Here is a 21,465-nt window from a genome sequence, read left to right on the forward strand (position 1 = left end):
GTTGCAGGAAAGAAATTTGCATGATTCCCTTATCAATACAAACTGTGCTGACAAGGTAATCCCTCCTGCCAAGCAATTTTCTGCTTCCAGCGGGGAAAGCCGTCCCCGCCGAGACAGTGAATACCGCTAGTGGCTATAGCAGCAGTGATTTGGACCTTTTTATGGCCGGCCTTAGGATGATTTGCTAAAGGAGCTGAGAATCTTTTCTTTATAAATTGCATGAATATTCACTTCAACTATCCATTCATTTGTAAAGCAAATTAATGTTTACTTATTTTATTGGCACTGGATATACAGAATCAGCATGAATTTGTTTTATATTTGTTGGAATATTTGAAGTGAATATTGACATACACTTTTAAGTAAAAATTCTCTAAAATCCGACTGTGTGTACGGGGCATAAGAGGCCATTCAGATTGTTTGTATTCAAATAAAACAATGTGCTATCTTTGGAAAATACCTCAGAGTATCAGACAATTCCATTGATAATAAAATCATTGTTTTATTTGTTGTTGGTATCCATTGATCCAATTATCATACTGTTTAATTTTATGCCGCGTACACACGGTCGGACTTTTCGTCTACAAAAGTCCGACAGCCTGTCCGACAGACTTCCGGCGGACTTTCGGCGGACTTGCAGCAGACTTTCTAATGAACGGACTTGCCTACACACGACCACACAAAAGTCCGACGGATTCGTACGTGATGACGTACACCGGACTAAAATAAGGAAGTTCATAGCCAGTAGCCAATAGCTGCCCTAGCATGGGTTTTTGTCCGTCGGACTAGCACACAGACGAGCGGATTTCGGGTCCGTCGTAGTTACGACGTAAAGATTTGAAGCATGTTTCAAATCTAAAGTCCGTCGGATTTGAGGCTGAAAAAGTCTGCTGAAAGTCCGGAGAAGCCCACACACGAACGGATTACCAGCCAGCTTTAGTCCGTCGGCGTCCGTTGGACTTTTGTAGACGAAAAGTCCGACCGTGTGTACGCGGCATAAGGATCTTTCCTGATATATCCCCTCCCAGTATTAAAATGCTAATGACTGGGATGATCAATGAAAACAAAGGATAGCTACACTGTTCAATATAAATGTATGAAACATGCCTTTTGTTAGGTAAATTAAAACTTTTAGCAAATCTAACCTCACCTCATGTTGGTGAGTGGTGGTAAATTGGATTTAACAAGAGGGAGAGCTCAGTCAGCTACTGGAATCACGAACAGGTCAGGAGAAGAAGGAGCTGCTGAGATATCTCTATCTATGCTACTTCATTCCAGGTATGTATACTTTGTATGATGATGCAATTGAGTTATTTGTTCAAATATTTTTTTTACCTTGACAAATGTTTGTCAGCTTGAATGCATTAAATTCTCTTTTTATTTCCCTTTTACGCAAATTCTTCACTAATTGTGTACAATATATTAACTGTGTTCACCTATTGCTTTTGAATGTGCCTATTGTTTTGATATTTAACCACTTCAGCCCCGGAAGATTTAGCTGCTCAATGACCAGGCCATTTTTTGTGATACAGCGATAAACACAATGAGGGTTATCTACAGAAGCAAATCCACTTTGCACTACAAGTGCACGGCAAGTGCACTTGAAAGTGCACTAGGAAGTGCAGTCGCTGTAGACCTGCTGATTTTATCATCCAATCATGTGAGAGCTAAAATGCTGTTTTTTATTTTCCTTGCATGTCCCCCTCTGATCTACAGTGACTGCACTTCCAAGTCGACTTACAGTGCACTTGTAGTGCAAAGTGGATTTTCTTTTCGTAAATAACCCCCAATATATTTTACTTTTTGCTATAATAAATACCCCACACTTTTTTTAAAAACACAATTTTTTCCTCTATTTAGACCGATATGTATTCTTCTACATACTTTTGGTAAAAAAAAACGCAATAAGCATATATTCATTGGTTTGCGCAAAAGTTATATCGTCTACAAAATAGGGGATAGATTTATGGCATTTTTGTTATTATTTTTTTTTTACTAGTAATGCCATTATACAGTGATCAGTGCTATAAAAATGCACTGGTTACTGTATAAATGTCACTGGCAGGGAAGGGGTTAACACTAGGGGGCGATCAAGGGGTTAGCTGTGTTCCCTAGGTGTGTTCTAACTGTAGGGGGGATGGGACTGTCAATCATCGGTGTTCATACTTAGTATGAACCCACGATCTGTCTCTACTCCCCTGAAAGAACCGGGATCTGTGTGTTTTTACACACACAGATCATGGTCCTCACTCTGTCACGAGCGATCGCGGGTGCTCGGCGGTCATCGTGCCTGACGGGCACTCGCATCGGCTCCGAGCACACGTACGTGCCTCCGGCAGCCCGTGTGCGCCCTAGTGGCCAAAAGGAAAAGCGACGTAAGGTAACGTCGATTTGCCCAGCCGAGCCAACCTGCTGCAGTAAAACTGCGGCGGCTGGTCCGGAAGTGGTTAATGTTCAAAATGTATCTCTGGAGAATTTTATTTTTAAAAGGGGTAAAGTGTGAAAGTTTCTGTGAATTCTTATAGCTCTCTGTGGCCTTGTTGAGGCGTTGTATTCCCATCTACTGGCCTGGTGCATAGTTGTCACTAGTTTTCTTTTTCTATTGTTTTATTAATATTATTATTATATATTCTGTCCAGCAAATTTTTTTTTCATTTTCGCTTTTTCATTGCTCTTATAGTATACACATTATGCAGAGGTGTCCAGTATTCCAAATCAAAAGCAAAAAATTTGAAGGGGGGGGGGGGGGCGACATTGCTCATTCATAGATATGATAAGGTCATTAGGGAAAGTTTCCCACCAATATCATAATTTTTGTTTTACCATTATTGAATCAAGTATGCATAATTTGGAGAATGTTTCAAAGTTATCTAAACACAAACAGCAATGCTAATAATGAATAGAACAGATGTTCAAGCATTATCAGAAATGGCATCTTAGTGTGGTATCAGGAAAGTCCAACATGCTTCTCAACTTGTGGCTGTTTATATAAAGTATATAGATACCAATAAGTATGTAATTTGTGACTTGTCAGTCTTCTCCAGTTCAATGAAAGATATTTAGTATTACATATTGGACTATCTCACAGAGATTTTTCTACTTGTGTGGTAACTATCCGCAGGGGCGTTGCTAGGTCTACAAACGATCTGGGGCCAGAGCCCATAGCAGCGTAGTAAAGAAAGTAAAGAAAGTCATATGCTTGGGCGAGCATACACATGTATATACAGTAATATACGTGTGTGTGTGTATATATATCCCCAGAGAGCCCCCCACTTACATCAGGGTCCCCAGAGAGCCCCCTTACACCAGGGTCCCCAGAGAGCCCCCCCATATCAGGTTCCCCAGAGAGCCTCCTCCTTACATCAGGGTACCCAGAGGGCCCCCCACTTACATCAGGGTTCCCAGAGAGCCCCCCTTACATTAGGGTCCCCAGAGAGCCTCTCCCTTGCATCAGGGTCCCCAGAGAGCCTCCCCTCCCCTTGGGGACCCCTGCAGAGACTCGGGGCTATTGGCCCCAGATTCGGGGCCATAGCCCCAAAAGCAACCCCCTAGAGACGCCCCTGACTATCCGAATGTTTTATGGTCTATTTACTAAAACATATCTATCTTGTGAGAGACATGAAGGCTGCCATTACTGAATAATCACTGCTACAATTACCCATCCTCTTGTGATCCTCTGGCTTCAATACTCCATGTCACTAACCTAGAAAAAGTATACCGATTCGGAATTCTGACTTTCATGATAGGGTGTTTATTCTAGGAAAGTGATTTCAAAAATATTAAAGTCAGAGGGTCAGCAAAATGGCCAGGAGAATCGTTTTTCTGAAGGTTTGCAGTATTAAGCTCTGTGTTGTTTTCAACAAAGGTTTTCTAAATATTTTACCATACTAAATTTAATTATCTCTCCCAATATCACAAAGGGCAACTGAATTGGGTACAGGATGGGTCCTACATGTGAATGGTTATTTAAGAAGCCATACAACTTGTATGTAACAGTATTCAAATAAAACAATGAGCTATCTTTAGTTTCTTTACTGTCAGTTAGGCAAGCCCATTGATAATGAAATCATTGTTTTATTTTTTGTTGGTATCTATTGGTCCAATTATCATACTGCTTAAGTTAAGGATCCTTCCTGATATATCCCCTCCCAGTATTAAAATGCTAATGAGTAGGATGATCAATGAAAACAAAGGATAGGTACACTGTTCAATATGAATGTATAAAACATGCCTTTTGCTACATAAATGAAAACTATTAGCAAGTTTAACATCATCTCATGTTGGTGAGTGGCGGTAAATTTAACAGGGAGGTAGAGTACACTCAGCTATTAGAATTACGAATAGGTCAGGAGAAGAAGGAGCTGCTGAGATATCTCTATCTATGCTTCTTCATTCCAGGTATGTATACATAGTATGATGGTGCAATTAAGTTATTTGTTTAAATTCTCTGGAGAATTTCATTTTTAACCACTTGCCGACCGCCTAACGCAGATATACTGCGGCAGAATGGCACCGGCAGGCAAAATCACATACCTGGTACGTGATCTGCCTCCCGCGTACGGGGGGTCCAATCGGACCCCCCCGGTGCCCGAGGCGGTCGGCTTCTGTCTGGGAGCGATTAGGGGTGAGGGGGAAGCCATCCATTCGTGGCCCCCCCTTCGCGATCGCTCCCAGCCAATGGGATTCTTCCTCTGCTGCTGTATAGTAAACAGCAGCAGAGGAAATGATGTCATCTCTCCTCGGATCAGTATTTTACGTTCCAGCGCCGAGGAGAGAAGACATCTGAGTGAGTTGCACAACACAACACACACAGTAGAATACGCAAGGCATTCTGTACACCCCCCATCACCCCCCGATCACCCCATGATCACCCCCCAATTACCCCCCCACCTGTCACACTGACACCAAGCAGTTTTTTTTCTGATTACTGCATTGGTGTCAGTTTGTGACAGTTAGTGTGGTAGGGCAGTTAGTGTTAGCCCCATTTAGGTCTGAGGTACCCCCCTAACCCCCCTAATAAAGTTTTAACCCTTTTATCACCCCCCCCCGTCGCCAGTGTCACTAAGCGATCATTTTTCTGATCGCTGTTTTAGTGTCACTGGTGACGTTAGTTAGGGAGGTAAATATATATGTAGCAATAACTCACGGTGGAGGTACTGGTTTAAACGGGTCTTTTACCTTCACTTTGCTTCCCTCTGTTTCACCGGCACCGGGTCTAGGGGTTCCGTTGAGTTTACTGTTGGATGACACACGCACCAACACTGGAGTACGTTTTCAATGCTTTATTAAACAGTCAACTTTAGGGAGTAGCAGGAAAGAGACGGAAAAGGAAACCTTCAGGAGAAACTCAAATATCTTCTTACAAGATCTTAGCAACAAATGTCCTGGTAGAATTCAAATTATTGTGTGGAATGCGTTCCCCTCATGGGACACACTCTTTGCTCGTCTGGATAGGCCTCTCTCACCGGTCTAGCAGCCAGTACGCAGCACGAATCTAAAGGCACTGCCACAGACTTATTTGGGGGGTTAATTCGGCACGATCCTCTGCCACAGGATGTATCAGATCTTCTGCAGTGAACAGTCAGTCACAGTGCCTGAACCTTTAAGCCGAACCAGCGACACTATGCTGTATAGTTACTTCTTTTGGATACGTCCTGCAACCGAGTCACCAGGCCCCTCTATAGACCAGCACGCTGCGTGATCTCTCCAAGACGGGTCCTCCCCTGGGATCTCCTCGGCTGTCCAGCTTCGTCACACCGGACTGACAGCTCAGGACCATTCCTCGGCCACGGTGGTAGGCCCCAGACAAGCCTCTGGACCCACCCCTGTGCCGCAGCATCGCGGGCCTCCCGATCGGAGGCCCATAAATACCCCCTTCCTAGAACGCAATTTGGAGGACCACCTCCACCGAGCTTGTCTCCTAGACAGAGGAGCATCTATACACTTCGACACGTTGCCCTTCCAACACTGACTAATGGTAACAGCGACACCCAACGGTCAGCACGGAAGCACACACAGCATCAGCCAAGCTGGAACAGAGGTGAACTTTTAACCTTCCTAACACACAATTTACTAATTTTACCTAATCTGCGGTAGATTGTAAATCTACCAGCGCTACATATTGGTTCGCCGTCTGCGTTTTATAGCGTCAGGGACCCCCATATACTACCTAATAAAGGTTTTAACCCCTTGATTGCCCCCTAGTTAACCCTTTCACCAGTGATCACCGTATAAGTGTTACGGGTGACGCTGGTTAGTTAGTTTATTTTTTATAGTGTCAGGGCACCCGCCATTTATTACCTAATAAAGGTTTAACCCCCTGATCGCCCGGCGGTGATATAACTTAGGTTTTAGGGTCAGAAAGATTAGATTTTTTTTTCTTTTTTTAGATTTCGCCGGATGTAAACAGCGCCATTGGGAAATTGGGAAAGCATTTTATCACACCGATCTTGGTGTGGTCAGATGCTTTGAGGGCAGAGGAGAGATCTAGGGTCTAATAGACCCCATTTTTTTCAAAAAAGAGTACCTGTCACTACCTATTGCTATCATAGTGGATATTTACATTCCCTAAGATAACAATAAAAATGATTAAAAAAATAAATAAATGAAAGGAACAGTTTAAAAATAAGATAAAAAAGCAAAAAAAAAAATAAAGAAAAATAAAAAAGCACCCCTGTCCCCCGCTGCTCTCGCGCTAAGGCGAACGCAAGCGTCGGTCTGGCGTCAAATGTAAACAGCAATTGCACCATGCATGTGAGGTATCACCGCGAAGGTCAGATCGAGGGCAGTAATTTTAGCAGTAGACCTCCTCTGTAAATCTAAAGTGGTAACCTGTAAAGGCTTTTAAAGGCTTTTAAAAATGTATTTAATTTGTCACCACTGCACGTTTGTGCACAATTTTAAAGCATGTCATGTTTGGTATCCATGTACTCGGCCTAAGATCATCTTTTTTATTTCATCAAACATTTGGGCAATATAGTGTGTTTTAGTGCATTCAAATTTAAAAAAGTGTGTTTTTCCCAAAAAAATGCGTTTGAAAAATCTCTGCGCAAATACTGCGTGGAAAAAAAAAATGAAACACCCACATTTTAATCTGTAGGGCATTTGCTTTAAAAAAAATATATAATGTTTGGGGGTTCAAAGTAATTTTCTTGCAAAAAAAAATAATTTTTTCATGTAAACAAAAAGTGTGAGAAAGGGCTTTGTCTTCACGTGGTTAGAAGAGTCGGTGATATGTGACATAAGCTTCTAAATGTTGTGCATAAAATGCCAGGACAGTTTAAAACCCCCCCAAATGACCCCATTTTGGAAAGTAGACACCCCAAGCTATTTGCAGAGAGGCATGTCGAGTCTATGGAATATTTTATATTGTGACACAAGTTGCGGGAAAAAGACAAATTTGTTTTTTTTGCACAAAGTTGTCACTAAATGATATATTGCTCAAACATGCCATGGGAATATGTGAAATTACACCCCAAAATACATTCTGTTGCTTCTCCTGAGTACGGGGATACCACATGTGTAAGACTTTTTGGGAGCCTAGCCGCGTACGGGACCCTGAAAGCCAAGCACCGCCTTCAGGCTTTCTAAGGGCGTAAATTTTTGATTTCACTCTTCACTGCCTATCACAGTTTCGGAGGCCATAGAATGCCCAGGTGGCACAAACCCCCCCAAATGACCCTATTTTGGAAAGTAGACACCCCAAGCTATTTGCTGAGAGGTATAGTGAGTATTTTGCAGACCTCACTTTTTGTCACAAAGTTTTGAAAATTGAAAAAAGAAGAAAAAAAATTTTTTTCTTGTCTTTCTTCATTTTCAAAAACAAATGAGAGCTGCAAAATACTCACCATGCCTCTCAGCAAATAGCTTGGGGTGTCTACTTTCCAAAATGGGGTCATTGGGGGGGGGGGGTTTGTGCCACCTGGGCATTCCATGGCCTCCAAAACCGTGATAGGCAGTGAAGAGTGAAATCACGCCCTTAGAAATCCTGAAGGCGGTGATTGGTTTTCGGGGCCCCGTACGCGGCTAGGCTCCCAAAAAGTCCCACACATGTGGTATCCCCATACTCAGGAGAAGCAGCTAAATGTATTTTGGGGTGCAATTCCACATATGCCAATGGACTGTGTGAGCAATATATCATTTATTGACAACTTTTTGTAATTTTTTTTTTTTGTCATTATTCAATCACTTGGGACAAAAAATGTAATATTCAATGGGCTCAACATTCAATTGGCTCACAATGGGGTCATTTGGGGGGGGGGGGGTTTGTACTGCCCTGCCATTTTAGCACCTCAAGAAATGACATAGGCAGTCATAAACTAAAAGCTGTGTAAATTCCAGAAAATGTACCCTAGTTTTTTAGACGCTATAACTTTTGCGCAAACCAATAAATATACGCTTATTGACATTTTTTTTTACAAAGATATGTGGCCGAATACATTTTGGCCTAAATGTATAACTAAAATTGAGTTTACTGGTTTCTTTTTATAACAAAAAGTAGAAAATATCATTTTTTTTCAAAATTTTCAGGATTTTTCCGTTTATAGCGCAAAAAATAAAAACCGCAGAGGTGATCAAATACCATTTGTGGGAAGAAAAGGACGCAAATTTAGTTTGGGTACAGCATTGCATGACTGCGCAATTAGCAGTTAAAGTGACGCAGTGCCAAATTGTAAAATGTGCTCTGGTCAGGAAGGGGGTAAATCCTTCCGGGGCTGAAGTGGTTAAAAAGGTTGAAGGGCGAAAGTCTTTGTGAATTTGTATTGCTCCCTGTGGTCCTGCTGAGGACTTGTATTCTCATTTATTGACCTGGCAAATAGGTGTCACTAGTTTTCTTTTTCTATTTTTTTCAAATATTATTATATATTCTGTCCAGCAAAATAATTGTTTTTATTTCATTTTTGCTTTCCATTGCTCTTATAGTGCATACATTATAGAGAGGTGTCCAGTATTCCAAATTAAAAGCACACAATCTGGGGAGACAACATTGCTCATACCATAGATATGATAAAGCGAGTGATCTTTTTCACCCTTGCATCGAAAGTTTGTAAGTTTGCAGAATCACCAAATAGAAAAGGGAAACAAGCCTGGAGAAAATGAAAGCAGGAATGACATCAAAGACTTGTTAGCAGCAACATACACAATTTGGGGTTTAGATACACTTCAACCTGAATGAAAGTAAAACTGAAATTAGAGACAAGGCTAAGTTTTATTATTAAGATTATATTACATTTTATTTCTTGTTTAATAAATATAAATGTTTTTCTAAGATCTACTCTGACTAACTACACGATTACAAATAAAGTGTGAAAAGACATTCAGACTTATTTGCTAAAAGAGCTGAGAATCTTACTCTATAAATTGCATGAATATTCTCTTCAAATATCCCATCATGTATAATTTTTTTTATCAGCACATGATTAGAGAACTTAAAATTAGCGTAAATTTTCTTTTTACCGGATTGGATTTTGAAATGACTATTCACATACATTTTTAAGTGAAGATTCTCAACTACTTTAGAAAATCAGCCTTATTAATGCACTTCAAATCTAACCTAATTTACAATTAGTCAGTGCGTAAGTTTACAGCATCTTCTCTAACTTCCAATTCCTCAGCATGCCATTGTAAAGGTGGGTGCAAACACATTGAAATTACAAGGGTTCTGCAGGGACTGGTCGGAATGAAATTTTTTACCCGTTCCTGTTTGACGAAAAGTGATCAGTAGATCGACTTTTGTTGAATGTGGAAAACTTTCATTGTCAGTGCCTGCAGCCAGATGGCTGCAGGTGCTGATCAGTTTATTTCCACAGTGTAGAGACCCGCTGTCAGAATACTGTGTCACAGTGGAGAGGATTCTAAGTATGTATACCCAGCTTTAGACATAACAGGAGAAGCAGAAAGAGCAGCACCACCTAGTAGGAAGTGTGTGCTCTTAATTTTGTAAACATATACTTCATCACAGATAAAGGGACCTGGTTGCATTCATGCAGAAACTAGTTTTTGCTCTGCTAGTTCTGATCACTGGTCTATCTTAGGTGCCCAGTAGTCCTTAGGATCTTTATGAACATCTGAGATTGTTAGTGTCTGAATTGGAGATTAAATACTCACTGACCATTCTGCACAAGCCATGCCTATGAGTGCTACCTTGGGCAGGTTGGCCCAATATTGCCTGAAGAAAGTTTGCAATGTCTCTGTTGATGTCTCCTGCTGGTGATGGTGCTACTGTTGCTGTTGACTTGTCCACAATGAGTAGTGGAGCTGCAATGGATAGCAGAGGCATTTCTGTTTCCACCAGGAAAGGTAATGTGATTAGAAAAACCTTCCCTATAATGATGCATTTTAATGCATTTTCACATGGTGAAATGTAATTGGCCATTTTGGTCTCGTAGCATGGACTTGGTACGGAGGCAGGAGTCCCTCAGAGGGGGTTTTCTCGAACAAAGAGACATAACTCAGATCAGAGACAGAAGGTTCTTGAAGTTGATGACAATTTAAACAAAGTTAACAATATAAAATGCGTCAGTAGTTTTATGTATCCATTTATTTGTAAAGTTATCTTTTTATATACCTATTCATTTCTTTAATTGGTGGAACTCACCATGTGCTTGTTTACCCTGTTTCCCCGAAAATAAGACCTAGCGTGATTGTCGGTGATGGCTGCAACCCCCCAAATAAACCCTACCCTGTTTCCCTGAAAATAAGCCCAACCCTGAAAATAAGACCTACAAAGACTTTAACTAGGGCTTATTTGGGGGGTAGGGCTTATATTGCAGCCATCACCGACAATCACGCTAGGTCTTATTTTTGGGGAAACAGGGTACCTAAAGCCAAGCCATTCAGCTCTGAATTTTCTGCTGTGGGGGCCCAGGACATTAGGGAATATCCTGAGAAATATTCCCATCATTTTCACAATTGTTGTTTCAACCATTCTTGAATCAAATACTGTACTTTACTGTAATATGGGGAGTGTCTGAACACAGACAGACATGCTACTAATGAATAGAATATTTTCATAAGTTTTACCAGAAATGGCATTTTAGTGTGGTATCAAGAATGTCCATCATGTTTTTAGCTTGAAGATGTTTACAGAATGTATTTAGATAGTAATATACATGTAGTTGTGACTGGTGGGTCTGCTCTAATTTAATGAGATATTTAGTATTTGTATGTATTGGCCCATCTCACAGAGATTTTCTTTCCTGTATGGTAACAATCAGTATTTATTATGGACATAACTGTTTCCTAGACGAATTCTATTTTGTGAGAAACATGAAGGTTGCCATTACTTAATCTTCACTGCTGCAAATACATGTCACCTGATTTTCATTTTGACCCACTGGCTTTAATTTTGCATGCCGCTAACCTAGAAAATGTATACAGGTTAGGAATTCTGACTTTCATGATAGGTTATATATTCTAGGTAAGTGACTTAAGCCAGAGAGTCAGCAAAATGGCCAGGCAAGTGAATCTTCATAAGGTTTGCAGTAGTAAGCTCTGTGTTGTTTTCAACAAAGATTTTTCTCCATTTGTCACCATTAGGGATGAGCTTCGTGTTCGAGTCGAACATCGGCTGTTCGATCGTTCGTCGAATTGCGAACGATATGGGCCGTTCGCGCCAAATTCGAGTGGCGCGTCACGGCCCATAATTCACTGCGGCATCGCAGTGCATTGCTGGCTAATGATTGGCCAAGCATGCACTATGACCCGCATGCTTGGCCAATCACAGCGCCGTCTGTAGAGAGAGCTGTAATTGGCCAAAGCCAGGTTGGCTTTGGGAGTACTGGGCCAGTCCACCTCAGCTCCCGGGAGCTGATGTTTTTTCGGTTAGCCCCCAGCCCTCCATGCCCACGCCCAAACTCATAGGATTACCCGTAAGTAGTTTTGAGAATCGGGCTATACCCCCCCTTTTTTCTCGTCCTTCCTCCCCCTCTACACAGATCTACCATACAAAACTCTTTTAATATACATGTTTTTTTTTTTAATATCTATAGACACCTACTGCATATCTGCTCCTAAAGAGTGGCGGTCGCCACGAAACGCGTTGAGCCAATAGATGCCCCCATGTCTACACTATATTAGTATCATTTTATTACCGTATTTATACCAACTGGACTGTACCAACACATTCTAGTTATAATTACTTATCATGGAGATACACCTCAGTGAATCTGGCTATCTACAGTTTGTTTTAATATGAGCCAATCATGTTGTTCTATTATGGAAGTGTGAGCCATTGGTTGCCCCCATATATTGAAAACTACATTGTTGATTTATTTTACATATCAATTGGATTTTACTCGCCTACCCAGCTTATAATGAAATATTTTAGAGACCGGTCTTCTATGGAATTGCTGTTTACAGTATGTACAAAATGAACTAACCATGTCATTAACTGTATTTTTGCTATACCTTATGTACAATTCAAGACCTGTCTCGTTATGAATAAGGGTTTTTACTATTATTATGAACCATGTCAATATTATTTTTACTTTGGTTACAATTTATATATCAATAAATCATTTAATGCCAATTGATGTTACACTATGCTTCCATGCAATGTGTTTTGGATCTGATATATTGGTTACTTGCCACATTCATGGTTTTAAGTTGTTATCTCCTGGAGTGCATGTTTCATATAAAGTCCCGTCATTCCGTTTTCTTTTGCTTAAATTATTGGGGATGGAGACGCTTTTTTCTACTCACCTGGCGTCTCATGCAAAGTCCCACTTTGTTGCTCTGTTTTCTAATATGTATCAATGGCATCAGTGACTCCTTCCCTAGCCCCACCATGTCCTCCTGAGGAGTCCCTCGAACTGTTTGACCACAGTGTTGGGTACATGCTCCAGGAGGATGCCCAGCGTTTATAAGGCTCTGATGATGATACTGAGCTAGATGAAGGCAGTAACGTGAGCACAGACAGAGGGGGTGCCCAAGAAGGACAGCAATCTGGCAGTCATGCTCCCCCTGCTGCAGCATACTGCCAGGTTTGCTCCAGTGATGAGGAGGGAGGGGATGATGAGGTCACTGACTCAACGTGGGTGCCTGATAGGAGAGGGGAGGAGGAGGAGGAGGCACATCACCAACAAGGCAGGATGCCCTCCAGGGGCCAGCCTAAGGGCAGCACACTGACTGTATCACACCGCAAAGCTCCGCATGTGCAGGGCGCTGCTGTCTCTGCGCGTTATTCCAAAAGTTCTTTGGTTGGCCCTTTCTTGAGACGAGTGCATCAGATCGCACCGCTGCTATTTGCAACATATGTCTCAAGCGTGTCTTGCGTAGCGAAAACATCTCCCGCTTGGGCACCACATGCTTGACCAGACATATGTTGACCTGCCATGCAGTTCGTTGGCAAGCGTACCTAAAAGACCCACACCAAAGAACAAAGAGGACCTCTCCTTGCTCCTCATCAGCTGAGATCTCCAACCCCACTATACCTTCAGTCCTCTCTGAGACCTGCACTGAGAGGAATGAAGGTGTAGAATTAGGTGTGTCACAGCCAAGTACTTGTGGGCAATCTGCTTTCGGTACACCGATGTCAGATTGTACCAGGCAAATTTCCCTGCCCCAGCTGCTGCACCACCGAAAGAAGTTCGCTCCCAGCCATCCACATGCCCAGCGGTTGAATGCCAGCTTGGCAAAATTGCTAGCACTTCAACTGCTACCTTTTCAGTTGGTAGACTCTGCCCCCTTCTGTGAGTTTTTGGAATGTGCGGTTCCTCAGTGACAGGTACCCAAACGCCACTTTTTCTCATGGAAGGCAATCCCGGCTCTCTACCGGCATATGGAAGGCAATGTCCATGCCTCGCTGGACAGGGCGGTCAGCGGTAAGGTCATATTACCGCTGACTCATGGTCCAGCAGGCATGGACAGGGACGTTACCTAAGTTTCACGGCGCATTGGGTGACTCTGCTGGCAGCTGGGAAGGATGCAGGACAAGGTGCAGTAGTATTGGAGGTTGTTCCGCCACCATGCCTCCATAATGCCACTACTAATATTTCTGACACACCTCTCTCCTCCACCCCCTCCGCTTCTTCTTCCTCCATGGCCTCTTCCTGTGCTTTGCCCTCGGAAACCTAGGCGTTCAAGGGGCTACGCAAGTACGCAGGCCAAAAGATGCCATGCGGTGCTTGAGCTGGTGTACTTGGGGGACAGGAGCCACACTGGGGCAGAGGTTCTGTCAGCTCTGCAGGGGCAGGTTCAGAGGTGGTTGACGCCACGCCAACTTAAGGCAGGAATGGTGGTTTGTGACAATGGCACCAACCTCCTCTCCGCCCTCTGTCAGGGACAAATGACCCATGTGCCCTGTTTGGCTCACATCCTTAACTTGGTGGTGCAGCGGTTCTTGGGCAGGTACCCGGGCTTACAGGATGTCCTGAGGCAGGCCAGGAAAGTCTGTGTACATTTCCGCCGGTCATATAATGCCAGTGCTTGGCTGGAAGACCCCCAAAAGGAATTTAACCTGCCCAAGAACCGCCTAATCTGTGACGTGCCCACCAGGTGGAACTCAACGTTGGCCATGCTGCAGCCGCTGCACACGCAGCAGAGGGCCATCAATGAGTACCTGTGTGACTATGGCACCAGGACAAGTTTAGGGGAGCTTGTTTTTTTTTCCCCATGCCAGTGGGCCATGATCAGGGATGCATGCACTGTCCTGTCACCATTTGAGGAGGCCACGAGGATGGTGAGCAGTGACAGTGCATGCATCAGTGACACTGTCCCCCTTGTCCACCTGTTGAAGCACACGCTGCATGGAATAATGGACAGGGCACTTGACGCAGAACAGAGGCAGTAAGAGGAGGACTTCCTTAGCTCTCAATCCCCCCTTTATCCAGACAGTGTTCCTGCGTGCCCGCCGATCACACAGGAAGAAGACGAGGAGGAGGAGGAGGATTGTGTCAGTATAGAGGTGGAGCCTGGCACTCAGCATCAGCAGCAGTCTTTAAGGGATCATTTACAGTCCCAAGAAACACATGGACTTGTATGTGGCTGGGAGGAGGTGGCTGCGGATCATGTTGTTCTTAGTGACCCAGAGGACTCCGGACCGAATGCCTCAGCAAACCTACGCTGCATGGCCTTCCTGATCCTGCAAAGCCTGCGGAAGGATCCTCGTATTCGTGGTATCAAGGAGAAGGAACAATACTGGCAGGCAACCCTCCTTGATCCACGTTACAAGGGTAAGGTTGCGGACCTTATCTTGCCATCGCAGACGGAGCAGAAAATGAAACATCTTTGGGAGGCCTTGCAGAAAGGTCTGTGCAACGCTTTTACAGAGACTGGGAGGTTACAAACTCCTGTTTCTGGACAACGTGTTGCTGAGGCTTCGGTCAGTCAAAGAAGGAGCGGTGGAGAAGGTGGCCGTCTGACCGATGCGTTCAGACAATTTTTTAGTCTGCAGCCCCAAGGTATGATCGGTTCCAGCAACCATCGCCAGCGTCTGTTTTACATGGTGCAGGAATACCTAGGGGCAAGATCTGACTTGGACACCGAAAATCCTCTGGGTTACTGGGTCTTGAGGATGCATCACTGACCAGAGCTTGCACAGTATGCAATTGAGCTACTGGCCTGTCCTGCATCCAGCGTTCTTTCGGAACACACATTCAGTGCTGCTGGAGGCTTTGTAACTGATCACAGGGTGCGTCTATCCACCGACTCAGTAGATCGACTGACCTTCATAAAAATGAATCAGTCTTGGATCACCACCAGCTACCAAGCACCTGATGCTGATGTAACCGAATACATTTTTTTGAAATGTCAGATCCCTTCAAAGACTGCCTATGCTGATGCTGAGTGACTATCCTGTTATGCTGAGTAATTATCCTCTTCCTCCTCAGTGATCATGCTGATAGCTTGCAAGAACATTTTTGGTTCTGGGCGCCACCACCAGTGCCTAAGGCCCAATTTTTCAGCCCCTGTTTAACAGGGGCGTGTAATTATAATTTTTGATGCAATTCTTTGCAGCAGGGCTAGTTCATGCGCTCCAACTAGAGTATCTGTGAGGGGTTGCAGTGTTGTGGCACCAGCACCAGTGCCTAAGGCCCAATTATTAAGCCCCTGTTTAACAGGGGCGTGTAATTACAATTTTTGATGCAATTCTTTGCAGCAGGGCTAGTTCCTGCGTTTAAACTAGAGAATCTGTGAGGGGTTGCAGTGTTGTGGCACCAGCACCAGTGCCTAAGGCCCAATTTTTCAGCCCCTGTTCAACCGGGACATGTAATTAGAATTCTTGATCTAATATTTCACAGCAGGGCCCGTTTCTGCAACCACCAAGAGTAACTGTGAGGACTTACAGTGTTGTGGCACCAGCACCACCACCACAACCAAAGGCCCAATTTTTCTGGCCCTGTTCAACAAGGGCATGTAATTACAATTCTTGATCTAATATTTCACAGCAGGGCCCTGTGAGGGCTTACAGTGTTGTGGCCACAACAACACCTAAGGCCCAAATTTCTGCTGAGTATATAGGGAAGGCCCCTACTTTCAAAAATCCAACTTACAAACGACTCCTACTTGCAAACGGAAGGAGACAACAGGAAGTGAGATGAAATCTACCCCTAGGAAGGGAAATTCTCTCCTGTAAGAGTTAATATGGGAAGAACATTTCTACTTTCCACTGATGCTTTATCACCAATTCTTGTTTCACAAAAAAACCCAAATTTTCAAAAAACATTTGTCATTGGGACAAAAAGTGAGGTAAAATCTTCTGAAGAGGAGTACAGACAGCAAAACAAATGTCACAGGGGTGATAACCCTCCCCTATGTTTTCCAAAAAGCTTAAAATAGATTTTTTGGCTGGAGCTAAACCCGTTAAAAATGTACCAGTTCAAAATTACAAACAGATTCTACTTAACAACAAACCTACAGTCCCTGTCTTGTTTGCACTGCCTGTATATTGCTGTTCAGAGTATATAGGGCCTGGGGGCCCCACACCTTTCCTTTTTTAATTTGGGTGCAGGGTTCCCCTTAATATCCATACAAGACCCAAAGGGCCTGGTAATGGACTGGGGGGGTACCCATGCCGTTTGTCTCACTGATTTTCATCCATATTGCCAGGACCCGACATTACATTAAAGCTGCAAGCAGTTTTAAATGACTTTTTTTCCTTTAAAAATTACATTTTGTGCAGGGACTGTTCTAAGCATGGAAAACACATGCCACGTTACAGGCATACAATAGACACCCCCCAGGTACGATATTTAAAGGAATATTTATTTATTTTTTTTTACTTTAAGCACCATCAAAATCACTGCTCCTGAAAAAACGGCCGTTTTTTAAAAGTTTTTTTTGCATTGATACATGTCCCCTGGGGCAGGACCCGGGTCCCCAAACCCTTTTTAGGACAATACCATGAAAATTAGCCTTTAAAATTAGCACTTTTGATTTTGAATGTTCAAGTCCCATAGACGTCAGTGGGGTTCCAACGTTTGTGCAAATTTTCGGTCCGTTCGCAGGTTCTGGTGCGAACCGAACCGGGGGGTGTTCGGCTCATCCCTAGTCACCATACTAAATCTATTCTTTCTCCACAGTTTACATAGGGCAACTGAATTGAGTACAGGATGGGTCCTACATGTGAATGGTTATTTAACAAGCCATACAAATTGTATGTAACAGTATTCTGATAGAACAATGCGCTATCTTTGGAAAAGACCTCATAGTATCAGATAGGCAATTCAATTGATAATGAAATCATTGTCTTATTTGTTTTTGGTATGTTGAGCCAATTATCATACTGTTAAGTTTAAAGATCCTTCCTGATACTGTATATCCCCTCCCAGTTTTAAAATGCTAATGACTGGGATTATCAATGAAAACAAAGGATAGTTGCCCTGTTCTAAAAGAAGTAATAAACGTACCTTTTTGTTAGGTAAATTAGACCTATTAGCAACCTAATATCACTTCATGTTGGTGAGTGGTGGTAAACTGTATTTAGGAGGTAGAGCTCAGTGAGTTACTAGTGTTACAGACTGGTCAGGAGAAGAGGGAGCTGCTGAGATATCTTAACTATACTACACTATTCCAGGTATCAGGTATACACTATTCCAGGTATCTATACATTGTTTGATGGTGCAGGTTTTGTTTACTTTGACAAATGTATTTCAGCGTAGCCTCCCTGGCGGTTTTCCCGAGTGTGGCTCGGGGTTAAAATTCAGTCCCATTAGCGGTAACCCCGAGCCACACTCGGGATCGCATTGCAGGATCCTGGGGCGGCTTTACTTACCTTGTCCCCGGGATCCTGCGATGTCACCCGCAGTGTCCGAGGGCTCCGTCCTCCTCCGAAGCCTCTCCGTGCCAGGCTCCGTTCCCTGCGAGCGGCGCGACGCACGGGGGCGGAGCCTGGCGGCAAATTAAAAAAAACGTAAAAATCATAACACATACAGTACTGTAATCTTACAGATTACAGTACTGTATGAAATGATTTCACATCCCTTTTGTCCCCAGTGCTTTGGCCCATGCCCTGCATGCAGTTTTACATGATATACACTGTTCTTTCTGCCTGGAAACTGGAGATTGTCCATAGCAACCAAAAAGTGTCCCTTTACGTCAAAAGTGGCTTTAGACCAGCTAGAAAACAGCGATAGTAAATTAGAACACTTGCAGAATTGAGCGATAGTGAATTGTGGGGAAATTTATTTTATTACTATTTTTTTTTTTAATTATTTATTTTTATTTATTATATTATAATTTATGTTTTTGTGTTTCAAACTTTATCATACCCGGGATATCTACTAGACTCTGGTTTGGACAGATTTAAGTGTGTTATTGTTAAGATTTACAGACCTACAATATAAAACGCCAAATTTCCATGCAAAATAATTGTACCGCTTTCAGCACCTAAAATCCGAAATAATCATACCGCCAGGGAGGTTAAATGTGTTACAGACTTTATTTTTTTCAGGCAAACTTTGCACTAATCGTGTACGCTAACTTTGTTCACCATTTGAGTTTGCTTATTGTTTTGATATTTAATGTTCAAAATGTATGTCTGGAGAATTTAGTTTTTTAATAGGGGAGGTAGGGTGAAAGTCTCGGTGACTTTTTTGCTCTCTGTAGCACTGCTGAGGAGTTATATTTTCATTTACTGACCTGGTGAATAGGTGTCACTGGTTTTCTTTTTCAATTTGTTTAATTTGTACTTTCCATTGCTCTTATAGTGCATATATTATGGATATGAGCAGAGGAGAATGTGTGCAATATTCCATATAATATATGGAGACAACACGGCTCTTTTGTAGATATGACACAGTGAGTAGGTTTTTTTTTAACCCTTGCATAAAAAGTTTTCAAGTAGCAGAATCACAAAGTAAAAAAGAAAAAAAAAAACAGCCTGGAAAAAATGATTGCAAGAATTACTTGAAAGACTTGTTAGCACCAACATATATAATATGGGGTTTAGATACACTTTAGTCTGAATGAAAGTGAAACAGAAATTATAGACAAAGTTATGTTTTTTTTATTAAGAACATTTTACATTTTACGTATTGTCATTAGATATATACAGCATGTAAAAGAAGTATTGAACACATCACCATTTTTCTTGGTAAATATATTTCTAAAGGTTCTATTGACATGACATTTTTACCACATGTCCATAAAAACCCATGTAATCCATAAATACAACAACAAAAAAAAAACAAATCTGTTCAGAAATAGTATGTTATGTAGTAACAGTAGTTAATGTAGTAATTGTATGTTAAGTCATGTGCAATAAAATGGAATAACACAGGGAAAAAGTATTGAACACACTAACTGAAATGTATTTAATGACAGCTTCAAGATGCCTCCTGTATGGAGAAACTAGTCGCATGCATTGCTCAGGTGTAATTTTGGCCTATTCTTCCACACAAACAGCCTTTAAATCTTGAAGGTTACGTGGGCCTCTTCTATGAACTTTGATCTTTAGTTCTTTCCATAAAATATTTATTGGATTCAAGTCATGTGACTGGCTGGGCCATTCTGGAAGCTTTATTTTCTTTCTTTGAAACCAATTAAGAGTTTCCTTGGCTTTGTGTTTGGGATCATTGTCTTGCTGAAATGTCCACCCTCATTTCATCTTCATCATCCTGGTAGATGGCAGCATATTTTTATAAAGAATCTATTGGTACATTTTTCCATTCATCCTTCCTTCAATAATATGACATTTGCCACTGCTGTATGCTGAAAAACAGACCCATACCATGATGTTCGCACCTTCAAACTTCACCCCATCCCTGTGTCTTTCCACTTTATTACACATAACTTAATTTCTGAACATATTTGTTTTGGTTTCTTTGTATACGTGGATTGCATGCTGTGTTGTTATAGACATGTGGTGAAAATTTAATGTCAATAGCAACTTTAGAAATGTATTTACCTAGAAAAATGGTGACGTGTCCAATACTTATTTTACCAGCTGTATATTTTTCTAAGAACTACTCTGACTAACTCTCTGTGATTACAAATTATGTGTAAAAAGACATTTAGGCCGGCTGAACACAGTGAAAATTTATTTCTTGCAACCACAAGTTGCAGGAAAGAAATTTGCATGATTCCCTTATCAATACAAACTGTGCTGACAAGGTAATCCCTCCTGCCAAGCAATTGTCTGCTCCCAGCGGGGGAAGCCATCCCCGCCAAGACAGTAAATATCACAGTGATTTGGACCTTTTATGGCCGGCCTTAGGATTATTTGCTAAAGGAGCTGAGAATCTTTACTTTATAAATTGCATGAATATTCACTTCAATTATCCATTCATTTGTAAAGCAAATTAATGTTTACTTATTTTATTGGCACTGGATATACAGAATCAGCATGAATTTGTTTTATATTTGTTGGACTATTTGAAGTGAATATTGACATACACTTTTAAGTAAAAATTCTCTAACTACTTTAGCAAATCAGCCTAAATAATTCAGTTCAAACCTAACTTAATCTACAAATTAGTCAGTGAGTGGGTTTGCAGCAGTTTCTCTAACTTCCATTTCCTCAGCAGGCTATTGTAAATGTGGGTGCACACAGATTGAAATTTAGACAGTTCAGCAGGCAGTGGTTGAATCTTGATGTGTGTAGCCCTTCCTGTTCAACAGAAGTCAATTGGCAGATTGACTTTTGTTGAACGGTCAAGCTGTAAAACTTTTAGTGATCAGTGGCAATCAGCCGCAGGTGCTGATCAGTGTATTCTCACAGTGCAGAGGCCCACTGTCAGAATACAATGTTGCAGTGAAGTGGATTCCTCCATTCACCTTGCTTATGTGGAAGGGTGAATCCATTCATTCTTTTTTTCATTTAACCCACAAGATGAAAAAAAACTAACAGTGTATACTCAGCTTCAGACATAACTGAATGTTTTCAGATCGGTCCCCCAGTTTTTTTTGCTGTAGCACTGCAAAATATCAAGTTAACTGAATTGACCTGATTGAACTGAACTGATTGACCCGGTGCATTAAGGTAGAACAATAGGCATAACTTTTTTCCATTTTGGATGTAAGGGA

At 42.0% G+C, this 21,465-nt stretch overlaps 1 pseudogene; it reads left to right on the forward strand.

The window, feature by feature from the left end:
• LOC141134056 (uncharacterized) overlaps positions 1-21,465 on the forward strand; it is a 91,214-nt pseudogene that overhangs the window by 13,424 nt on the left and 56,325 nt on the right.

Source organism: Aquarana catesbeiana, linkage group LG03 (assembly GCF_042186555.1).
Source record: "Aquarana catesbeiana isolate 2022-GZ linkage group LG03, ASM4218655v1, whole genome shotgun sequence".
Lineage (NCBI taxonomy): Eukaryota > Metazoa > Chordata > Amphibia > Anura > Ranidae > Aquarana > Aquarana catesbeiana.